The sequence below is a fragment of the Acomys russatus genome, chromosome 1 (assembly GCF_903995435.1).
Source record: "Acomys russatus chromosome 1, mAcoRus1.1, whole genome shotgun sequence".
Classification (NCBI taxonomy): Eukaryota; Metazoa; Chordata; class Mammalia; order Rodentia; family Muridae; genus Acomys; species Acomys russatus.
Window position 1 is genome coordinate 52,356,205 of NC_067137.1, and position 19,782 is coordinate 52,375,986.

Sequence of the window (19,782 nt, forward strand, 5' to 3'; positions counted from 1 at the left end):
ATGTGATGTCACAGGCAATGCTTAAGTATTTTTCCTCCAGTAGTGAACAGAGGCATAATGTAATCAGAATCAATATCTGTCTAGTCTCACAAGAATACAAATGCTCCATGTACATTTTTGGATTAAATCTCTCACCTTTGAGATACATTTCAAAGGATGTCTGATGAAAGTAGCAGTTATGACAAACAAAAATTTAAATTTTATCAGTAATGACACTGTAATACACTGAAGGCTTTGACTTGAAAACATTCTTTTGAAAATTCTCTATAACATTTCTCATTCTCTCTTGTCATACATCATCTGAGCCATATCTTAGGGTTCAAAGAAAAGCAATTAATGCATGTTACTTCATAGTATGGATTTACACATGCAATGGTGTTATCAAATCTGTCACCAGTGTCAACATTGCCTCAAGAAGTAGACTAACTGACACAGAAGAGAGCTAAAGCAGAGATTGCACATGGCACTGAGTATGTGTAGAAAATACAAGGTGAAAGGGCGGGGATCAAAGTGAGGGAAGAGTGTGTATCTCAGCTCTTAAAGAAGATGTGACTCTCACAGAAGATCGCATCAAAGGCAGGCCGTGCCAGGGCCTCAGATTCAACACTTCTATCATATCTATGAGAACATGCCAAACAGGTAGCCAATGGATAGCACTTAGGCAAGCGATTGCCTCACATGCAGCCCGGACCTGAAGAATATTCTTCCAGTTTGTTTCATGAGTCACTCATGTGAACTCAGTGCAGTGTAAGGATGCTGAATGACAGCCATTAAAGATCTTTACCATCCTTCTTCTTAGATTTGCAACTACTAAGAGCATCTATAGGATCTGTGTGGCTGGGGTCCACTTAAAATCACAGGGTGAAGACCATGAGAACATCATGGTACACTCAAAGGGAAAAAGTAACTGTATCCCTCCTTAAACAAGGATGGCCTCTAATACCCAGAGGCATGTCTTCCTAACAAATATCAACACTGAACACTTGAGTAACTGTCAACAGTATAGAAAAAAAGATATCACTTTTTTCTTTATTCCCAACCTCTTTAGCGGTAGAATCCATAGGGAGGCATAGATTCTAGGCAGTATTTTGGCAATCCTGATCATATTTATTTGCCATGCAATGAAATCTGCTCACCCTACTTCACCCTTATCTCTGGTCACAAGAAGACTTCTTATCAAGTCAGAAAACTAGGGGATATCATTCTGAAGTAACTGTGTCTGCACTCCCACTCCTACCCCCATTCCATCACACACCTCAAGCTCTTGGAATAAATTCCGGATTGCTTATTCAGTAGGTTGAAATTTTCTGCCTCACCAGCGAGCAACTAGAGGGTGTCACAACCAATTAGAGAGAAAATAAATTTTATATTCCTTTACAGAAATATAAATAGATGAATTGATTTCTGATTCATCCAGTTTCTAATTGAATGGACTGGATTCTATACCACACTTCACCCCTTCAACCCACCGCTAGTCTCCAAGTATCTTTCCTAGTTGCAGGTGCCTTTCTCCCTTTAACACATTTATTCTCAGCCTGTTCTCACCACCCTATGTGTAGAAAATTGCAGGAGTCTCCTAACTGCCTGTCTTCTGTTATGACTTTAATCACAGTAACTCATCAGTTCTTGTGCACTCTATCAATTGCCCATTTAACAGCTGTCTTCAGCTCTCTTTTGCTGAAGTCTGTCGTCCAAACTGTTTAACAAATATATTCACAATTTTAAACCTCTCATTAAGTTAGCATTTATCATGTCCAACCAGTTCACCATCATGCCTACTTACATTTACTAGACATTTTGACCATTAATCTATAACTTAAACACATTTTGCATTATTTTCTTCTTGACACCTCTGTTGGGCACCGCAATCATTTCTGATTTCACCAAGCATAGTTATTTTTATCACTTATTCATAAACTATATGTGTTCTTTTTCTCAGAAAACTTATCTTTTAGCAATTGCTTGATATTGACATTTTTGGAAGATTAAATGGATAAACATCATAGGACACAAAAGAATGTTCTAAGCAACATAGATATAGGAAAGCTTTTCCTTCATGTGCTCTCATTGACCAATTCTAAACAAATGCTAATACATGATAAAGGACTTCTCTGGCATTCATATCATGCAATGTGCCTTTGAGATGCTACTATTGATTTGACATAGTCATTCAAGCATAGAATTGCATTCAATTTGTTAACAAGAATCATAAGAAAGTACACAATTGTTCTTCCAAAGGACCAGGAGTTCTGTTCCTAGCACCCAAAGCAGGTGGTTCACAGTTACTTGAAACTTCAGTTCCAGAATAAACAAAGCCTATTTCTGGTTTCCTTATGGACTTCCACACAGGTAGTACATACACACACACACACACACACACACACACCACAAACACACACACCATATCCACACAAATAAAATGAATTTTAAAATATTAAAAAACTAGACTCAGTATTTCAATGAAACTGTAAGCATAAGTAATCTAACTCAAGAACTTTCAGAGCAAATATAATTCATTCTCATACACCTGACTACAAAATTTGGCATGTATAACTATGGTATGAAATTTCCCTGGATGAACGAATGTGAATTGCTAATGTTCTAATTACTTTCTGTGAATCTCTGATTAAATATTTTTGTCTTATTGTCATTGAAGCATTAGTAAACTTCATCAAAAGTAATAAAAATAAATTTAGTGGAAATATTTGCCAATTAATTCTATAAGTAATTATTAACCTATCACATCAAGTATGTTTGTATAGAAATGTAAAAATTAATGAGTCTGAGAGTATGCATCAAAATGCATCTATTAATGGTGATAGCAAGTTTCCATCGTTGAGTATGGTATATCTTTTCAAGTGAAAATTCATAAAGTGACTTGACTTAATAAAAAAATTTATTTATCTTTTTGTGTGTATGACTGATTTGCATGCATGTATGTGTATCACATGTGTATCACATGTGTGTGTCCAATGCCCACTGAGGTCATAAAATGGCATTGACTCCCCAAGACCTGAGTTATAAATGGTCATGTAACACCATTTAGATTCGATGCTAGAAACTGAGCCCAAGTCCTCTGAAAAACAGCAAATGCTCTAAATATTTAATCCATACCTCAGATGCTGGACAATTTGATTTTTAGTTAATATTAAATCTCAGAGTAACTGAATAGCAATTCAGCTAATTTAGTTTCCTCACATTTTGCACATCTTGATCATTAATGGTATAGCTGAAAGCTTTCTAATATGACACCAATTTAATCAAGCATGATTTCTTTCAGGTGTTATTTTCAACAGGATTAGCTATAGAACATTTATAAACATTTATAAACCAGTAACAATCTCTCTCCCAAGTGTCTGGGATACCCTTTTGGACATCCTCTCACAATTATATTTTTGTGTAAAATTGCTTTTGAGAATTCTAAACGACTTCTCTGATCTTCTCTTAGACGTAGAATAGGAGAGATCTGTTAATAAGAGCAAGCTTTTGACATCTTTAGACATCAAAAAAGAAAAATAAATCTGCAGTGTAGCTGATGATATAATGTTCCAAACACTTCCTGCTCATAACCAAAGGCTCAGTTCTAATGCAGCCTTCAGCCCAGCCTCTAGAATAGTCAAAAGCACTCTTTATGTCTGTTTAGTTAACAAGAACAACATTTTGTTCAAATCAAACACTTAAGATAATCACTGTTCTTCCCTTCTTTATTAAGATGGAAAGTGATTAATAATCACAATTCTATTTTATTCAAAAAAGAGAGTAATCACAAAAGATTTGGAAGATATATTCCATCAAAAGTGAATTCAAGTGCACTATTCTGAACATCTTCAATATGCCATATATAATAATCAAAGTTAAGATTTTCACTTGAGTTTTAGACTCAACATGTATATTTCTTGAAGGACATGTCCCAATAAAAAAAGTATGTTGAGATAAGTAGCACTATGCCAAGTTCATACTTTGTCATCCTATAGCTCAGTCCTCAATATCCCATGGCATCTGTTGCACTCAACATGTCAAATTGAATTTCACTGTGGCCAAATAATTACTTAAGTTTTTGTTAAATTGTGGGAAAATGTTAAATGAGATGTAATATCTGGTAGTGGCTACATTAAAAAGTAAATTTCTGTTTTTCAATCTATTTCTTTGTTTGACAGCTTTTCTATTGTCTGAAATCATTTAGGGCAGTGTGGTATCTGGGCTGGGAAAGACTGGGAAGGTTCATGATCTATTACCTACAGAAAGAAGAAAACCAATTTTTCATATAACCAAGGGTCGAATAATATTTAAGGATAGTTAAAAATCAAGAATAGTTGATTTATTTCATATAAATTAATAACCTAGTTAGAACAAATGATTATAAAAGTTTTATCTAGGTTTAGCAATGGCAGTTTTCTCCCTAATTTTTAGATACTCTAAAAGTTTCTTAACTTTTCTCTCAAGTTCTGGACTAAAGTTTCTGCATGTAGTAAGATGTAGATGTTCATTTTATATGAAAATTTAGTATACAATTTTATATATATTTGTATTTTTAGATAATAAATCCTTATTTAGATTAAATAAGTTAATGTTCAAATTAGGACACATTCTAATTCATAGTATAAAAAGGTAATTAAGAAATGTTTCAATTAGTGTCAGACTGTCTACCACCAGAATTAAAAATTTAATAACATTGTATATACCTGTGAGGCCTATTATAAACTTAACATTGTTAATGTTTACATTTTAAATCTAAATTTCACAAAATAATACACATTTGGATGCTGTTTTAAAGAACTATTTTCTTGTAGTTCTACTAAAAATCTACGACATTATAAAACATTAATGTCAAAGAAGCAGGTACTAACCAAAACTACTCCTAGACTCTGTGGAATAAACCAGGGAAATACAGAGAGAAGCCGTTTTCTAAAGTGAGTGACTATGCAAAGCAACTGAAGAGCATAGGAACCAGCTCAAATAAAAGAAAAGACAGATTGGGAAAATGCATGCTGTGTTTTTAATATCACATCACCTAAGAGCAAGCAAGGACAGAAGGATACTTGCAGTAGACTGAGACAGGAGGCCTGTGTTCTATATACCATCTTTGTCTTTCTTTGGCAGTTTTTCTGTTGTCTGAAATCTCTTAGGGCAGTAGGGCTTTGGGGTTGGGAAATACTGGAAAGGCTTTTCATTCTGAGTGTAGACAGTCTGAAACTAATTGAAAACTTCCTTAATTACCTTTTCTACCATAAACTAGAATGTGTCCTTAATTGAACAGTAACTTATTTAATCTAAATAAGCAGTCATCTAAAAATACAAATACATATATAGTTATATACTCATATTCTCATATAAATTAAGCCTGATACACAGGTATCAGGAAATCCTTGCCTTGATGTTTCACAAGAGTAATGACCAGAAGTCATTTTAAGAAGATTGACAGTGAGTCCGGAGGCAAAGTTCCCTCCATGACCCACTCTGGTAAGTCAGAGGAGAAATACTCTGAGAACTGGCCTGCAGAATTCCTCTAGCTGGAAAGGAAAGCCGAGTCAGAACGGTAGACTGTTCCATGTGGTGGAAATCTGGTCTGAGCTAGAGTAACTAGCTCCCAGGAAGAGGAAGAGGCGTGGCAAGGGCCTATAAAGTGAGGGTCTAAGGCATTCCATGGCAGCTTGCCAACAGCTTTACACAGTACCTAGAGAAAGAGCATTTACTGTAAAAGCACCACTGCCACACCTCTCCACCACCACAACTTCCAACTGTGGGACAGACGTACTAAACTGAAATGCTATCAACATTCACTCTGATCAGAAAAGACCAATCTTGGGGCATGATCTGATGTATTTTGATGTTAGTTACTGCTTGCTGTCTCTGTGACCCACCTTTTAATTAATAAAAGCCATCCCATCTGGGCAAGGCAAAGGAGATAGAGGTGTGGCTAAGATTCCCCGGCTTAGGAGAAAGAGAGAGAGGAATCATGCAAATAAGTTAAAGAAAGAAGAAGGAGAGGGTCCCGGTCCAAGAGAGAAGAGAAAGAAGGCCGCCATTGGTTAGATGGAAGAGAAACATGTGGCAGGCATAGATGGAGACTGAGCCCAGATGAAGAACATTAGCAGGTATTTGGGATTATGGGTGGGAAGTAGTTTGGTAAAGGTTATTAGAAGCAGATGGCATAGGACTGGGGCAGGCATGTAAACTGCTATGGGTAGTAGTTTAGAGGATTAATATCTGCCCTGCCCCAAGTTAACTAAGGCTATTTTAAAATACAACCAGTGCCAGTGTCTTAACTGATTGATAGCCAGGCCTACTGATAATACAGATAATTTAAAAACAATAGACCAACCCAAGTAGTCAGGGAGAAAAAAACAAGACATCACAGAGACAAAATCTGCACCTCAGCCCAGAGGAATGACACCTGTAAGAAATGGAGAACAAAATGGCTTTCTTTATTGTTATTTTGTATTACACTGACATTAATACTTTTTATCTTTTAAACTTATTTCTATTTTTACTCCTCTCTTCCCTCTTATTTCTTCTTTTTATCCCTTTTTCTAACTATATCCTTTTATATGAAGAATGTCAAATAAACAGCTCAACTATTTACATAAAGGTTTTTATTCTGCCTTTTCTCTGGATTTCTTTCATGTTTATATTGCCAATTTAGAATCTCATTCTAGCTTTTCCCCACTCTATTACTTTGCTCTTCCTTTGCCTTTCTTTTCTATTGATACAGTCTTCCCTACAGAGCACCGGTTCATCTAGGGCTCAGGGTCTCCCTGCCTCAGAATATCAAGTGCTAGGATTGTTTAATGCCACCTAGGTGATTTTATTTACTTTTTCACATTCTCTTCTCTACTGTTACCTGGATCTTTCTGTCTCCTGTCTTCTTCATTGGTTCCCACATATGTTTCGTTCTCTCTCCTATCCTGTCTATTATTTATTGCTGGTTATTCATCTTATGCTGCTTACTTTCATTTCCCTCCTACCCTTAATCACTAAAATTGCAGAACACACGGTACTTCCCTGATTCTCCTCTCTCTCTCTCTCTCTCTCTCTCTCTCTCTCTCTCTCTCTCTCTCTCTCTCTCTCTATCTATCTATATATATATATACATAGCATCTTTGGATACTATGAGAGCTAGACCTTAGAGAGGAGTTTGAAGAGTGGCTGTGTTTAATCAACAAGTGCAGTGTTAGCTTAACCTTCAGCTGGTGTTGCTTCTAAAGTTAGGACTCGGAGCTTAGAGTTATGCTGCAGATAAGGCTTAGTTTCCTGGTTGTTAGACTGAAATTAATGAACCACTTGCCCACTCTGGTGAGGAGAAATTATCCCAATGTTATTAAATCCCAATCCCCCTCAAATATGACAAATGCTTCAACTGAAAGAATGCAAATGGTTCTTTTTAATCCAAACAATTCTAGACTCCCAATACAGAAATACAACACTCAAAAACAATGAGGCAACATGTCTTATCTAAAAGTTACCAATTCACTGTAACATGTTCCATTGAAAGTAAAGTAGATGAAATCCTCAAGAATTATAAATAATTATTTTTACCAATCTATAAGCATGGAAGTTTTTCATCTTCTACTATATTCTTCAGCCTCTTTCTTCAGACATTTAAAGTTTTTATTGTATAGGTCTTTAACACTTTTGGTAAGGTTTATTCCTAGACAAAAATTTTAAGGCTAATATGAATGCGAATTTTTCCATGATCCCTTTCTTAGCATGATAGTCATTGTTATATAATGCTTAGGGTGATAATAATCCACCTAAAAGCCATAATACAGAATACCTGGTACCAGGCATAGGAAACCTCCCTTCAAGGGAGAGGAGTCTAAAAGACTCCCAAACAAAGTAAGCTATTTTCCTTGTCATTGTTTGCCTAGAAGAATTTGACCCTATTGCTGAAGATACCACATAAGTTGGACACAGAACTTGGTATAATTAAACAGAATTTATCTGGATTCCTCCTCTCTAAGGTCTAGCTCTCATAGTATCCAAAGATGCTAAGCAATCTACCAAGTAAAAAAAAATCAACTGTCCCACTCAGCTGTAAAGGCCACATACCACAACAATGACCAGTACAACAAGATACATGTATGGGTACAATAGCAGCACTTATGTCTTGGGGATAGCTAAGAGCCATTGATTGGGCTCAATAGGAAATAATTCATGAGTAGTTCTGTAAACTTGGCTGGCCCGCCACCCAAAGCAGGTGAGAATATGGATCCTAGAATAGACCCCACTACTGCCACATTCCTAAACCTGTATGATTTCCAATTACATTCCAAGTACCAATCCTTATAGCCACATATAAGCGTAGCTTTCATGTCTCATCAATGAAGCTATTTTTTGCAAGAAATATCATTATAGAAATCCACAACTGGTGGAAATGCAGAGAAAAACTGACAATAGAGTGCCCAAATATATCTAACACAATCCCTGAGCATAAAGTGCAGCAAATACTGCAAGAAGATAGTTGAAAGATTGTTAGAGACAGAATACCAAAACATCACATATGCATACGACAGGGAGCTGCACCCACAAAACATTAGCAATATGATCACATAAATAAGGTCTGTACAACGGTATCACCAGTTGACATGCAAATTTGGATGGGGAGAATGTTAAAAAGTCCCATTTCTGGATGAAGACCTACAGTCACCTAATGGCCCAGAAACCACATGGTAGCTCACACTACATATAACTTCACCTCTAAGACATGCAACAACCTCTTGTAGCCTCAACCAGCACTCATATATACATGGTATACACACACACACACACACACGCACGCACGCACGCACATGCACACATGCACACATGCACACATGCGCACATGCACACACACAAATAAATAAATAAAATTCTTAAAAACAATGTAAAAATAAAAAGAAATATAAGCTGAAGACATAGAAAACATGCACAGTATTACTGTAAAAGTAAAGCATCTAAATACAGAAAAATAAACAGCTATCCAGTAAGAGGAAACATTTAAAATACCAAACAGACCAAACCAGAAAAAAAAAAACTCCTATATTACATTACAGTTAAAACATTAATTAAACACAATGAATGAATAATATTAAACATGGCAAAGGAGAAGAAAAATGACACCAGATTTTTTAACATAAGAGGCTATTATATCCTCTAATAGCCAGTGGGACATAGAACAACATATTCCAAGCTCTCTATGGTAATAACAGAAAATTAATGAAAATAACTGACAAAAGTAAAGATTATTCTAATCAGCAATGGCTGATTGGAGGAGAAAAAAAATGTTGTATTTATAATACAACTGAATAATACAAACTGAATAAATTTCTGACCATGAGCCAGCACTACAGAAGATGTCTGAAGGAATTCTAAATATTGAAAATAAACATATTCACAAAGTCTTCAGAAAGAATGAATTGTGCTAAGAAAACTGGCAGGCAAACAAAATAAGGAAACCACTAAACATCATGAAAATATAAAAGAACAGGTACTAATACATAGCTGTCAATATTAAAACAAAGTTTTCATATTCTCAATTATTTAATAAAAAGAAACATGTGCAAATTAAGAGGCAGAACTCATCAAAGTTCATTAGAGAAATCAGTAAAGAAAGGGTATTTTTTAAAATGATATGCTTATAAGGCAGGGATGAACAGATCTCCCTGGGAAGGGGAAATAGAATAGGATTTGCTATTGGCTGGGGGAAAGAAGGAGTGGGAACAGGGGGGATAGGACAGACGATAAAGAGTTGGAGGGAGAGAACACTGGGAGAAATTACTGGAATTGGAGGGCAGTTCTGGAGCTAGGTGGAAACATAGTGCTGTGAAAACTTCCTGGAACCTATGAGCCTAATGAGGACTTTTAGTAATGAAGAATTCAGAAGCTGAACCAGCCATCTTCTGTAACAATGCAAGGCTGGGTCACCAGCCACAAAACCTTCGATCTACAACCTGTTCTACTTGTAAGATGTGCTGGGGTAATGGTAGCTCAGAGCTTGTGGAAGTGGCCAACCAATACCTGGTCTAACTTGAAGGCCAGTCAACAAGAGGTAGTCCATACTCAGCGCTGCCTGGATGACCAGGAAACAGAAGATGGATAAGCTGGATATCCCAGAGACCTAGGGTAATACCAAACATGGCTAGCCAAAAAAAGTGATTCCTAATGGTATACTTCTATATTCGTAGATCAGTGATTAGCCAATCATCATCAGAGAGGCTTCTACTGGCAGCTGATGGGAAATGATGCAGAGACACATAGGTCAATATTAGATGGAGCTCAGGAAACCCTACAGAAGAGAAGAGGAAGGATTATAGGAGCCAGAAGGGTCAAGGACACCAGGAGAACATGGACCACAGAATCAACTAAGCAGGGCTCTCAGGGGCTCACAGAGGCAGCAATCACAGAGCCTGCATGGGTCTGAGGAAGGTCCTCTGCAAATACGTTGTGGTTGTTTCGCTTGGGATTTTTGTGGGACTCCTAACAGTAGAAGTGGGGCTGTCTTTGACTCTTTTCACTGCTCTTGAGGCCTCTTTCCTCATACTGGGCTGCTTCATCCAGGTTGATATGAGGGTTTGTGCCTAGTCTTATTGCATCTTGTTATACCATGTTCAGTTGAAAACACTGAGAGGCTAGCTCTTTTCTGAAGGGATCTTTTCTGAAGGGAAACAGATGAGCAGTGGATATGTCAGAGAGGGGAGGTATGACAGAATGTGAGGAGAAGAAGAGGGACATTGGGACTGGGAGGAGTGGAGGGAGAAGAGGATGTGATCGGGATGTATTATATGAGAGAACAATAAATTTTAAAAAAAGAAAGAAAACAACTGTATATTTGTGATAAATTGATATATAGCTTATAAGGAACCAATACAGGTAGGATTTAATTTTTTATTTTTTAATATATAGATTATTATACATATATAAAATTAACTGCATACAATAAGAAGAACTATGAAACTATTGGGAATTATATAAATGTTATATTCATAATGCTTTGGCTATTTGTATTTGACAACCTTGAAGAAAACATCTTTCCTGTCTTGGTGAGTCTAAGATTCTAAATGTAAATCCATATCTATCATATCTCATCTCTATCAACTTAAAACATCTATCAAGACCTAAAAATACCTTAACCCCTAAACAACTAAGTTTAATTGTAAGACTAAATTATCTGGTTTTCAATCCCATCAGAGACTTGAGAAAGAATAAAACTTAATTACTTGAGTAAACTGGAATGCAAGTTATCAGCTTCCAAAAATGAGGGGAAAAAATGACAGAGACAGTTTACTGTCTTAACAGTCACCCAAAACTGTCTATAACATTGGAGCATCATCTTCAGCCTTCTGGCCCAATACGTCTGACAGACATATTTGTGAGGCAGGAACTAATGAGGACTTCCTTACCCAGTCTTGGCAGAGTTTGGCAGTGAAATTTATGTCTATATAAATTTTTGAATGTGAATGTTTCTATTATTTGTATTAGTAAATGAAGAAATTTCCAATGCATTCACACACACACACACACACAAAGAACAAGTTGCTAATAAGAATACCAATGTTTTCCCATGTGGCTTATTTTATTCTTTTCTGATGATTAAAATAATTAATTTCTGTGTGCTTCAAATATATATGTATATATACATAAACCTCACAATGGTACACATTTATAACCTCAGAGCTGGTACTGTGGAGACCTGCAGCTCAGTTTCAGCCAGTCTAGTTGAATTGATGAGCTTCAGAATCAGTTAGAGACATTATATCAAAAAATTAAGATAAGGAAAAATAGAAGAAGATACACAACATTGACTTCTGTGCACACACACGCACATGTGCATATACACAAATACATATATGCATTACAGACACAGAGACATTCATATCCACAAAAATTTCTACTTAGAGTTATTATTTATGAAGTTGAAGGCAAAAAATGAACTGACAGGAATGCTCTTGTATGGTGATGTGGTAACAGGGTCATGCATGGAGGGAGCACCACGCTCATGTGTAGTGACGTGGTGAAAATACCATGATTGTGCATAGTGGTGTGGCAGGAATGCAATGCTTACCATTTCAATGCGTAAAAAAAAAGCCACATTTTTGTACGGTAATGTGCAAGTTCCATACTTGTGTACAACGGTACGCATAAGATGCCATGTTTATGTATGGTGGTATGGTGAAAAATGGCATGCTTGTGTACTGTTATCTGGTGAGATTGCCATGCTTGTGTATGGTGTTGTGGTAGACGTGCCATGGTTGTGCACGGTGGTGTGGTAGGAGGGCCATGTTGTGTATGGCAAGGTAGTAAGAATGCCATGTTTGTCTTAAAGCATTTTTAATCATTGTAATTTGCCTACATAAGTGTAACTTCGTGAACAAATGAAGACTAAGATGAAACAAGTAGATGATAAAAACCCTTCACGTCAGGCTGGTCCAGTTCTTAAGCCTTCACACAGTCCACTGAGAAGAAAGGGCACAGCCTTGCCCTATCTGTCTGCAGTCACTCTAGAGTATGGCCTGCTTAGAATTGTTTCGTTTGGTGCCACTGTTATTGTATTCCCTGGTTCTTTCTTTGTGGTATGTGCTCATTTTCTCAGATGCCTCATAACCCCTACAAGTTTTTGTTGTTCATTTTATTTATTAATTAACCCAAATTTATCAAGTAATAGATACTGTCCTGAATAATTTAGGTGACTGCATAATAACTTGGGAGCTAAAAGGATAGAATAAAATCAAGTGTATTTTTCAGTTATTTTTCCATATTTCTAACACTCAAGACATTTAGTTTATCTCACTTAATATTTTACTAGACTGGAGTCCAACCTACTGAAAATGTGTTATTCAATATTTTAAGTCATAAATTTCACATATCCTTGATAAGGAATACAGTTCCTCCTAGCGAAAATTCATTAATGGTATCATGATTTAATAAGGGATTATTATTGTTGTTGGTTTTAAGTATGCATTGAGAATTCATAAAACAAAGCAAATTCTGCCTACAGAGTTGAAATCATATTATGACAATGCTAATAATCATATTTAAAATAAAACCACTTGGTGTTAATTGGTACTTGATTATACCAATGTTATTAAATATTCTAATGGAGATCTTTAAGCAATGATGTGTTTATCGATTTCTCACTAATTTTGTTACATTTTTAAGCTTCCTACCAATGAAATTTAAAGATATAACTGAAGGAGAGGGAGAGAAAACAATATGAAACTCTGGACTTCATGAGGGTAAAATAGAAAGCATGGACTTTCTAATTATATTGGTTAACAGAAATAGCATACATCCTGTGACCTGAAAAAAATACACCTGTTAACTAACAATAATGAGCTCTTTCCTAAGGATTAAGCCTGACATGCTACTGAAGGAAATAGCGCCCAGGAAACCCTGTCCCAGGCGGTGGGAAGAGCCTTCTCCAAGGAGACCAGGCCAGTTCCTGCAAGGGCATATTGCCTACGGAGCACAGCATTGATTTACTTAACACCAAACAAACATGTATACCAATTCACCTCAGTGGCTACATCGTGTGAAGCAAGTGTAAGTGGTTATGACATGATTTTGAAAGATGTTAGTGTTATTATTGGCTAGATTTCTACAGCAGATGACGATTTCAAGTGTACACTACCATAAAGTTCAAAAGTGTTGTTTTCTGAATCCCTGTTCTTAACTTTAACTTTATTCCCTTGACATGCATCCCACAGAAGCTTTCTCTTACCCAAATCAAGCTATTTAAAATACTGGTCTGCCTGCTCACAGTTCTGCAGCATGAGGAGATGTGCTCTTGCATGCCTAAGCAAGAGCAGTGAGTGCCATTGCCAACTAAAGCATCTTGTCCATCACTAAGCCATCTTGGTCTACCTCTAAATATTATTTCGTTTTTAATAGTGTTTACAAATTAGACGAGGTATGAACAGTGCACTAGAACCTGCCTCTGAAGTCTCCATGGTGTGAATTATACATGCCCACATGTGTTCTACTTGTGCTCTTCTTTGTTTAAGATATTTAGGTCAATATCCAACATCCTGCCCAAAGATTTCTATTTTGTTGAAAAATGGCCAGAAAGTTTTAGGTTTAAGTTGTGTCTTTTCTAAATAATAATTAGCACACTCCGGTTAATTAAATTATTCTGTACCTGGCTAGTCACTAAGTTTTCAGTAAATGTCAATTGTTCACTCAAATACTGACTCAAAAGAGGACTGAAATTATTGTCCATCCCCCATGTGGGTGGGGCAATGTAAGTCAGTTAAAGCAAAAAGAAAAGACGTGCCATTTCCATGCTCTTACATTCACTTGCCAAGGTGATTCTTTTCAGAGCTCTGCACAAAATGAAACCTATATTTTGGAATAATTGTATGAAGAGTTCCTTTTGTCCAGTTCCATTTAATGCATAATGTGATGGCTGGTTTTATTTCTTTTTTTTTTTTTCCTGATTTAGTCAATTCCATTATTTTAAATTTTAAGTTTTATTAAATATATTTTTTCATACAATATATTCTGTTCATGGTATCAAATTGCCATGGTTTCCTATCACGTAAGCAGGGAGTATCAATAGAGTAATTGTCTTGATTGTCTGAATTGATGTAGGACACTCCACCCAGTGTAGGCCTCACCTTCCAATATGATCCCATTAAAAAAAGGATAGATTAGATGAAATATTATTCGGCTTTTCCTTTTGACCACTCCTGTTACTGCCGACCTGATTTACCACGGTTGTATCAGAACCATCATTTCCAGGCTGAGTGTGGACATGGCCAGTGGTTCTCCAGTCACCTCCACATCGTGAGTACAGGACTGAGATTGCTGAAGCACCAAGCCACATGGGCAGAGCAATTAACTGCACCAGCCTCTCAGCCACTCAGGTGTCAGACACATGCTACAATTAACCATATTGCATTATCTAATTTTAAAAAATAATTGTCACCCCATTGATTCTGTTCCTCTAGAGAATCCTCATAGGATAAAAAAGGCAAAGGAAAAACACTGTTACCCTAGCCTGTCCCAGGTCTGGGCACTAAAATGTAAATGTTGCAGCTTTGAATGGAATGTCTTCCCCAACGCAAGTGTTACAATGCTGACTGGTGCAAGTGCTCAGCAAACTTTGGTTGCTTCAAACTAGAAATTATCTCCTTACATACAAAAGAAAAATAAGGAAAAGATATACGTCCCTGAGTCAAACCTAGTTTCCTCTCTGTAATAAAGCAACAATACTTATAACCAACTCCCTATGAAAATAAGTATCTGTAGACCAAGAGAGTAAACAGAAACCTGTCCAATCTCACTTAGAGGAAATGGGACATCATTCTCTTAAGGTTTCCTCAGGGTGATTCCTTTGAAGTCCTCCCCCCCCCCTAAAAACTGGGGGAAATGGTTAAGTAAGCCAGGAATAGCATGTGTGGTTCATTTTTCAAAAGTTGTGAAATCCCAGGCTTCATAGGAGTCCTGTGTGGGACAGCCTGAACTGCTGGGCCAAATGGGATCAGAAGCTTTTTACAACGCTGTCCTGGAAGCTGTCCTGTTCTGATGGGTACCAGCAACTGAGGCTCCTGGGGCTGGAATATGGAGGGTGCAGGATGTCAGCATGCAGCTTGCTGAGAGAAACGAATCCTGTCAGGTCTGATGCAGGGTTGGCATCCAGTTCTTGTGTTCCGAAAGCATAATTTCTCATAAGCATTGTACAGTTCTAACATTGTGATGGCGTGGGGTGTCCGGGATGCACAGAGCAATTAAGGTTGGTTCTCTGCTCATTGTAGAAGCAGAAGTAAGACATCTATAAATCTTCCTTCATGCTATTCTAAAAATGGCTTCTAATTATAAGTCACAGAGAATCTGTGATCAACATGAAACCTTGTCTATGCATAAACCTTCGTGTCTCAGCCAGTCTCAGAGCTATTCCCATGTATTGGGATTAACAATATTAGTTAGCTGCTTGTTCTGCAGTTTGAATTCTTTACATTCTGTTTGCAGCCCCCTCCCTCATCACCTCCCGATCCCATCCCGTCCCTCATCCCCTTTCCCTCCCTCTCCCAGTCCTTAGCAAGGGGAGCCCTCCTCCCCTAACTTTTTACCTCAGCTTATCGAGTGACCCCTGTAACCTCTTCCTCTGTGGCCTCACAAGGCCACGCCGCCAGGGTAGAAGTGAACAACATTAGGAGGCCTGAATCCATGTCAGAAGTAGTCGCTACTCCACATGGATGATAGAACAAAAAGTAGATTATTGAATCTACTCTTCATTTCAAGGCCCTAATTGTTATCCTCAAATAAGGTTATTTTTTAATTTAATGGCATTAAATTTTGTATATTGATGCAAATCATGCTCATGTCAAAAACTAGTCTAATTTTATCACAAGAATATATATTCTAGGTCTAATAGATTTGATTCTATAGCCATATGAGGTTAAATAAGGTCTTCAAAAACCTCAGAGACCTACATAATATGACATTTAAAGATGTTTTCATTATTCTAAAGATTCTTTTACAACAAGACAAGTAAACTTCTGGCAACACCCAGCCTGCCTCAAAGAAGAAGATGAGCATCAAAAAACCTCTTTATGAAGTTGGCTTCAAATGTGGAAAACCAGCCACTGTGAAAAATGTCCTCATTTCTGACACAGACAGAATTCTGCCTAAAAATGGGCAAGTTTAGATGCAGGCAGAATCAATAGCCAAACTCTGCCAAGACAGGGTAAGCAACTCCTCAATAGTTCCTGCCTCACAAATATGTCTGTCAGATATATTGGGCCAGAGGCTGAAGATGATGCTCCAACATTATAGACAGGTGACTGTTCAGGTAGTAAACTGTCTCAGTCAGTTTTTTCCATTTAGAAGCTCCCAACCTGCACTCCAATTTCACTCAAGTATTTATGTTTCATTCCTTCTCAAGTCTCTGATGGGTTTGAAGACCAGATAGTTTAGTCTTTCAATTAAACTTAGTAGGTTAGGGCTTAAGATTTTTAAAATCAAGATAGATGTTTTAAGTTAATAGAGATGAGATGTGATAGATATTGATTTTCATTCAGAAATTTAGACCCAACAAGATAAGAAAGATGGTTTCTTCAAGTTTCCCAAATACTAATAGCCAAATCACTATGAATGTAACATTTACATAATTCTTGACTGTCTCGTGGTTCTTCCTGCTGTATGTAGTTTATTTTACCCATGTGTAATAATATAAATGTGTATGTTAAAAAATAAACATAATAAAAAATTTAAATCATCCTGAGTGAGATGATCTGACAAAAAAACAAACCAAACAAACAAACAAACAAACAAAAACCCCTACAAATTATAGCAAGATGAGTTACCATGGACATAGCAGGCTTTTCTGACTAAGACCACTTACTTCACTATGTTTAATGTTATAGAAGTCCTTTGAGATTTTGTTTTCTGAAAAGACGAAGCTAAATCTCTTACACTGTTTTCATTCTCCCATTCCTGATAAGACTTCAGTGGTTCCATTTTGAGAGTGCTGGTCAAAATATCTAATGAAATAAAATAGTTCATAAGTTTTCATTTTAACCCTGATAAACTAGGTTCTCTTTGTATTGTCTCTTTTCTACACACTTCAAATTTTAGTTTTTAAATCAATAAATTCATTTTGCCTATCTGATCAGTTTGTTTAAGCCTTATGTGGTATTGTAGAAAAATATATTACTTTACTCCCTAGTTTCAAAAGAGTCAAAGTGGCTTAACTTTGACTCAACTTTTATACCACTCAATCACAATTAATTTTGATGATCTTTAGCTAAATTGGAAGCAATAGGCAGCTCTGTATGAAAGGAAGAGGATAAGAGGCCAAGCAAAGCTCCCTGCCGGTGCCGCCAGCCTAATTTAAAGCACATTTGCTGTGTAGCAGTCTGCTTGGGTGAGACAGCAAGTGATTCTTGGGACAGAATGGAAGAATCAGTTGTGTCCCTGCCCAGACACAGTGAGTTTGTATGAGCTTGGTGCTTCTCATTAGGCAATCAATAATACATTTATTGGTTCCAGAACACTGCACAAAGCCCACTAGAAGGCATCTCACTCTACTGTTTTGAGTGTGAACACAACAATTAACCACAGAAAAAAATAAATTAGTTTTTCTGAAATCTGGAGGTTTTCTAGTTGTTAAAGCCCAATTACAAATTAGCAAGCTGTGAATAATCAGATTACAAAATAATCAGGCTCAGAGCAGCAAGCACTTCCCGTGTAAATATTCTGCCAAAAGTCACAAAGTTTAAGTTTTGTGGTAATGGATGGCAAATGAGAATATTAACACAATTACCTTGAATCTGTAACGCACGTAGTTTTACTATATGTATATATCTATATGCACATATACATATATGTATATGAACCTTGGGTTAGTTATTTTCTGTTAAAGGAGTACAGAAAATTTTAAAAATAGATATACTGAGGTGAAATAGTTTTCACACAATTAAACTTCAAATTAATTGTTAACAAAAATGATTATGAAATATCCACATATATAATCTTATATTACAAAACTGAAACAAAACTTATTAGTCATACTAATAAATATTAGAGGTTTGTTGGTCTAGTTAACCATAATTTTAAAACTAGTTCAAAATCAAATTTCATAATTACTCAGTGTGTAAAATAATAAAATTCAAACAGATTCAGCATGATTAAAAATGTATGTTGGAAAATAAATACAAAACTGCAAAGAAAGTCCAAATTTTAATTTGATATACAAAGAAGAAAATTCTGTGATAAAAGCATGAAAACAAACATGAATAATTATAATGCTAAAATTTGCAAATTACAAAGTGGAAGCAGCTTCTAACACTTGTGACACATAAATAATTTTGGGAGGCCATAATTATATTCAAAAATGAAAATAAAATGAAATAGACTTAGTAATAGCGAATTTCAATGTCTTTCACAACACAAAAATGAAAAGATGAAGAGTTGGGATAGACTATAAGGTAGAGCATAAGACCTACGCAAATAAGTGAGAAAGTTGACCATGAATTCTTACCAAAAAAAAAAAAAATCTTTCAATGAATATGAAACATTTAGAAAATGTAGTCACTTTTAACTCAAAGGAGTGCTAGTGTACCACAAAACATCAATTATAATACCCATTTTAAAAAATTACTTTAAGCTAATTATGTGCAATGAATTAAACAAAGAGGAAAGAAATAAAAGTATAAATCCCTACTTGTAGAGGCATTACAGATGTGGCTGTTGTGTCACCTGTGCATCAGTAGGTAAGAGAAAGGAGAAAGGCTATGTCTATGCTAAGTGTTCTGCGCATCTGAATGACTAGTGACCTAACACTCCCTGAAACAAGCAAGCCCAAGGCACGGACAGCCACCAGTCAGGCACCAGACAGGCCTGAATGGGCTCCCAAGTCAGGGAACAAGCCACAGACTAGAAGAACCCTGCAGGCCCCAGGCAGGAGTGAGCCCAAGACAAATAATGCTCACATGGGGACACATGGGCAGGCCTGAGAGCCCAAGATGACCACCAGTCGGTTGCCAAGGAGCCTGGACAAAGAGCTAGCCTGAGACAACCACCAGTTGGGCACAGCACAGACCTGCGGGACAGACCATTCCCAAGATGACCCCTGCCCAGTGCCACAATGCACAAGTTGAATAGGAAACTACTCTTCAGATGATGCCCAGACACTCAAAAACCGTGGGGCCACTAAGAGAAGCAAGTAAATAGTTGAGAAATGGAAGAGAAAGAAAGACAGAAGGGTGTGGGCACAATGAAGAGAGACAGAGCTGGAAAATCTAAGGTAGTGAGAAACAGCCTGATGTGAGTAGTCAGTGATGCCACCTGGGACTACGGTGGGGT

The 19,782-nt window shown here is 36.8% G+C and overlaps 1 non-coding gene across 1 annotated transcript; it reads left to right on the forward strand.

The window, feature by feature from the left end:
* Positions 1-19,136: 19,136 nt before the first annotated feature.
* On the forward strand, positions 19,137-19,261 carry LOC127197473 (small nucleolar RNA SNORA17). The gene has a single exon (XR_007831683.1). It is a non-coding gene; the product is annotated as a small nucleolar RNA SNORA17 (small nucleolar RNA).
* The last annotated feature ends 521 nt before the right edge of the window (positions 19,262-19,782 follow it).